Below are 6,253 nucleotides of genomic sequence, written 5' to 3' on the forward strand. Positions count from 1 at the left end.
CCACAATATGTTTACTTTTGTTAAAAGATTCCCCCTTGTTTCAGATTCAGTGAACTTGGACAGTTCCTATCCTATAAACTGGTTTTAGCTGAAATAATGTAAATGGTGCCTTAGGCCACTGCAGCTAAAGCCAGATCTAATCCGGCCATGCAGTCCTCCACCTGCCTCTGGAGCAGGGGTGTGCTGGTTTTCAGTGAATGGAGTGGTTCAAGGAACTCATAGAACAGCGCCACAAAGAATGTATAGAATGGCCTGCAAGGGCAAAGGTCTAACACTGTTGCTAAATCTAATTTTTGCCAGTTTGATTCAAAATAACCATGAAGAAAAAGAGTACCAGTTTTTTTAAAAAAGTGTTGTCTTCCTTGGAAAAAAGGCTGTCACTCTGCCTTCAACATAGAATACTGTTTTAACCAGCCTTGTAAATAAGCTTACAAAGTATTTAACTAGCCTGCTAAAAGATAAAGGTAAAGGTACCCCTGACCGTTAGGTCCAGTCGTGAACGACTCTGGGTTTGCGGCGCTCATCTCACTCTATAGGCCGAGGGAGCTAGCGTTTGTCCGCAGACAGCTTCCAGGTCATGTGGCCAGCATGACTAAGCCGCTTCTGGCAAACCAGAGCAGCGCATGGAAACACCGTTTACCTTCCTGCCATTGTTATTTAGTCGTTTAGTCGTGTCCGACTCTTCGTGACCCCATGGACCATAGCACGCCAGGCACTCCTGTCTTGCACTGCCTCCCGCAGTTTGGTCAAACTCATGTTCGTAGCTTCAAGAACACTGTCCAACTATCTCGTCCTCTGTCGTCCCCTTCTCCTAGTGCCCTCAATCTTTCCCAATATCAGGGTCTTTTCCAGGGAGTCTTCTCTTCTCATGAGGTGGCCAAAATATTGGAGCCTCAGCTTCAGGATCTGTCCTTCCAGTGAGCACTCAGGGCTGATTTCCTTCAGAATGGATAGGTTTGATCTTCTTGCAGTCCATGGGACTCTCAAGAGTCTCCTCCAGCACCATAAGTCAAAAGCATCAATTTTTCGGCAATCAGCCTTCTTTATGGTCCAGCTCTCACTTCCATACATCACTACTGGGAAAACCATAGCTTTAACTATACGGACCTTTGTAGGCAAGGTAATGTCTCTGCTTTTTAAGATGCTGTCTAGGTTTGTCATTGCTTTTCTCCCAAGAAGCAGGCGTCTTTTAATTTCATGACTGCTGTCGCCATCTGCAGTGATCAAGGAGCCCAAGAAGGTAAAATCTCTCACTGCCTCCATTTCTTCCCCTTCTATTTGCCAGGAGGTGATCGGACCAGTGGCCATGATCTTGGTTTTTTTGATGTTGAGCTTCAGACCATATTTTGCGCTCTCCTCTTTCACCCTCATTAAATGGTTCTTTAATTCCTCCTCGCTTTCTGCCATCAAGGTTGTGTCATCTGCATACCTGAGGTTGTTGATATTTCTTCCGGCAATCTTAATTCCGGTTTGGGATTCATCTAGTCCAGCCTTTCTTCCTGCCATAGCGGTACCTATTTATCTACTTGCACTTCGTGCTTTCAAACTGCTAGGTTGGCAGGAGCAGGGACCGAGCAACGGGAGCTCACTCCGTTGCAGGGATTTGAACCGCCGACCTTTCGATCAGCAAGCCCAAGGCTCAGTGGTTTAGACCACAACGCCAGGGGTGATGAGCTCTGTCCCTCCTCCAGCAGCCCATTGCATGTCTGTGTTGGGCCATCTTGCTGGGCACAGAGTAGTCCACTCACTTATTAGCATAGATTTCCATGCACTCAGCCACACAGAATTCCTTGTCACCTATGGCTACCAGGCTAGTGCTTTAAATACAAGGCTGGCACACAGTGATTTCTTCCATTTTGGGCTGAAGAGAGTATTAACCTTGCAGTGCATATGTATGTTAGTAAAATAAAAAAATTCCTTCAGTAGCACCTTAAAGACCAACTAAGTTTTTATTTTGGTATGAGCTTTTCGTGTGCATGCACACGAAAGCTCATACCAAAATAAAAACTTAGTTGGTCTTTAAGGTGCTACTGAAGGAATTTTTTTATTTTACTTCGATCCAGACCAACACGGCTACCTACCTGTAACCAGAACTATGTATGTTAGTGTAACAGTAGGCCTATATGGAACAGCTAGTGATTGGTACAAATGAAAAAAAAATGTACAAGGCAGATATTATACAACAATATTATCAGTGTTACATAATTTATATCATACGTTGTGATATAAATGACAAAGTGTCAACTTTTTACATAATCTTCCCGATAAAGCTCCTTTGTTCTTTGGTTTGAAAAAGTGGTTGTGTTGTATACTAGGAAGAAACATCACAAAGTAAACTCTGTGGCCTGGATGCAAAGAACTACACTACTAGTTTCATATGCGAAAGGGAGCGTGTTTCTTGAAAAGAAGTCATCTGTTTTACCAAAAAGGGGACTTTCAAAAGCCATAGAGTATGGCAAGTTTGTTCTTCAAAGTAAACGAAATCACACCTGCGGTAGCTCTTTGAATCCTGACCAACTTTTATGTTTCTAACTGATTATTCTTAAATATTATGTATTAGTTCAGTGGGTTTTTTTTGGGGGGGAGGGACATTATGAATTACCTATGCGATAGTGAGTTCCACTCAAAGCCTAAAGAAACACCAGTGTCACTTCTGTACCTTTGAAATGTCCTACACACACACACACACACACACACACACACACACACACACACACACAAACACTGTAAGTATTGGACACTAGATTCAACATTTCATGAACCACACTACAAATTGATTATGCACCGTTAAGGTTTCTGTAGAATTCCTCCACCTCCTGCAATGAATATTAGGGCTGCAGTGCACGAATCTACACTTCCAGTCACTGAAAGCTGGTTTGCTTCAGTGTTGCTTCTGGTAGTGTGTAGATTTAAAAATTAATCCACCAGGATCTTACTTGGTCCTACCTCTTAGCAAGGCACGATCACACATTAAATAGGACAGCCATCTGTAAGGGGAAAACAGGTTTACGTGTACAGAACTATCCTATCATGAGTAAAAAATACTGGGTTGTTTTGTGGGGGGAGGGCAGTGGGGGGGGTAAGGTCCCAACAGCTAGTCCCCGTCTTTTTGTGCTGTGTGTGTTAGTAGATTATCACTACTGTCAGCTTTGAGAGTATCAATGGTTTGTTAGGCAGCGCCCACCCAGGGAAGTGTCTCTTCCCACCCACCTTCCAATGCTGTCAGAGCTGGGAGTGATGACCGACACTCGGGAGAGCTCCACAAGCACAGATTGGATGTGTGGCCATCTGCTTGGTGGCTGGTTATTTGTACTGAGGTCGACGATGTGAATAGTTCAGCTGGGGATGTAGAGTAGCATATCTTACTAAGGATGTTGCATGCTATGGTTTGGAATATGGGTACCCAAAGTAGTCTAGGGCAGTGGGGCTTTGCGACTGCCCTGCTCAGCAGTGGGGTTGCCCGTGGACCTTGTTATGGCATAGACAGAATCAGGCCTGCCTTGGTTTGCCATTGTGCATGCTTCATATCTTCCAGCTCTTTTCTTGGTACGGCCAGTATAGTGCAGAAGTTGAGTCTTCATTCAGGAAAAGAGTTACATTTCTAAATAAGCCATGAAGAAATTATCACAAGATATTGTTGTGATAAATGAATACATAAATGCACCTTGGGAAATGTGAGTTGTGGGGGGGGGGGAGCCACACAATTGTCCTTTAACCAGGGACATCTTAAATTTATGTGGAAAGGGAACGTCATATGTTCGTAGTTTTGTATCCCAAATGGACTTCTATATGTAAAAAAAAGAACACTTGTTTGTCTTTTTAAAAGTAAGATTCCCATGCACACATACCTGGAAGTGTTAGCGTGCTTGGATTGTACATTACCCCAGCCAAGGGTGCCAACTTGAATAAAATATTTGGGTGTGGCAGTTAAGCCCCACCCTGCATAATCAATCACAAGACGCGGCACACACACACCATTTGAATGGCAATACCCATCAGCTTTAGGAGGGCACCCCTTCAAATATTTTATTGGGGGGGGCGAAGGGATCTCAGCCCCTAGGAGTTGGCTCCTATGACCCCAGCTGTGTCTAGCACACTCCCAAGACCACCTGGAAGCATCCTGTTTTATGTAATGTTGGTATAGAATCAGCACTCATAGACCAAAAACTGCACAGTTGTTACACCTCAAAATTTGGGATTAAAGATCACATGGGTTAGAGTTGACTTCATTGAAAAGTTATGGCTTAAGACCCATTGAAATGTGAGGTGGTACCAAGGGCTTAAATATTCCAAATGATGATTTAAGTAAAATGGCTTGAGCACATGCATGGCAAGAAGACGGTTCAGTTGCTGGCACCCCCAATTTGAAAAAGGGTTTGGTGTAGAAGAGCTGCTCTGCTATCTCTCTGCCTGAAGCTTTAGAAAGCCACTGCTCTACTGTATGTCATACTGAACTCGGGGGACCAACACTTTAATACAGTGGGTAGCTTCCTGTGTACAAATGTCACTGCTGTAAAATTGTACCACTTCTTCCTAGAGAAACTAGCTAAAGGCTAAAACAAGAATATATTCCAACAGCATCACAACAGCTTCCTGTAAGGGACGGTGTTTAGATGCCTGTGTTAAACTAGCCACCCAGGAGCATATAGAGGAAGTAACAGCTGTATTTTAAACTTAATTGGTTTTAGGAGTTATTGCTTTTGATACGTGTGTATGTTTGGAATACTTTTAGAATGTGGAAAATAACGATCTGCCCTGCACCTTTTGGACAGAGCAGAATTTTAAAAACAACAAGTAAATATTCTTAATTTCCCTTAAAGACGTTTGTGTGCCACTCCCCTTTCCTGAATGTTAGTGTTCTGTCTTTTTATTGATGCCTCTTTTTTATGGTACCTACGAATTGTGGAGATTTACAATGTACAAAATTAATAAATAATTTTGAATATAGAATATTTGTCATGAGTCTGTGGATTGCATTATCAGATCATTTCAAACATTTCATACATCTGCTTAGCAGCAGCCCTGAATCTTTTATGAAGCAAAGAGCATGGTTCTTAATGATGTTTATTCACATTGTTGTTGAATTTATATATGAACAAGACACTTGCACTCCCTCTGCTGGGCATGATTTGAGTAATAATGTTTGAATTGGTGTCTTTCATTCTGAAACTTCCTGAGAGGCCCATATGGAATGAGCCTTACTAATGCCAGTGAAATTTTAAAGGGTGATAAGGAACATCAACCACAGCTGTGTTTGAAATAATTCTTGTATTTTAGATACCTTGTAACTAGTTAGCTATAGAAACCAAATACTAACATCTGTTCCAGTTCAACCAGCTAGTAAGAGAGCCTAATGACTGCTCTTCCTAACTCCCAAATTAGTAAGTCAGTCAGGGCACCTTCTCACGTCGACTCAGGGACATGGATGACCGTTTTTGTGACAAGATGCCATGTTGCTGAAGTGCACTCTGTTTATATGTGTGTGTATAGTAACTATTTTAAACAAAGATCATAGAAATAATGATACAAATGAATAGTTTTCTCATGTCATTTGTATATCAACAACAGAATGCACATTTAACTAGTAAAGTTTAAAAAGTATCTTCAAAAGATAGTATAATATAAAATGTCCATTTAAAACAGCACAATTAGCAAGAGAATAAAATATTATCGTAAGCATAGAACGTATCTGCTGCTGTTTGCTGCCAGTCCTGCCAATGGTAGTTCTCAGCCAGGCTCCCAAGCCAGGTTGAAAAAAGCCCTGCAAGGCAGGGAACAGGTCTTCCAGGATTCACAGCCAAAACACACTCTCCTTTTTATAGCTTTCCTTTAAAGGTAAAGGTAAAGGGACCCCTGACCATTAGGTCCAGTCGTGACCGACTCTGGGGTTGCGCGCTCATCTCGCATTATTGGCCGAGGGAGCCGGCGTATAGCTTCCAGGTCATGTGGCCAGCATGACAAAGCCGCTTCTGGCAAACCAGAGCAGCACACGGAAACGCCGTTTACCTTCCCGATGTAGCGGTTCCTATTTATCTACTTGCACTTTGACGTGCTTTCGAACTGCTAGGTTGGCAGGAGCTGGGACCGAGCAACGGGAGCTCACCCCGTCACAGGGATTCGAACCGCCGACCTTCTGATCAGCAAGCCCTAGGCTCAGTGGTTTAACCACAGCGCCACCTGGGTCCCCATAGCTTTCCTTTAGTGCTCATCAATGATGCTGGAATATGCTTGGGCTTGTTTGTAACTTCCCTAA

The sequence above is a fragment of the Zootoca vivipara genome, chromosome 9 (genome assembly GCF_965207765.1).
Source record: "Zootoca vivipara chromosome 9, rZooViv2.hap1.1, whole genome shotgun sequence".
Taxonomy (NCBI): domain Eukaryota; kingdom Metazoa; phylum Chordata; class Lepidosauria; order Squamata; family Lacertidae; genus Zootoca; species Zootoca vivipara.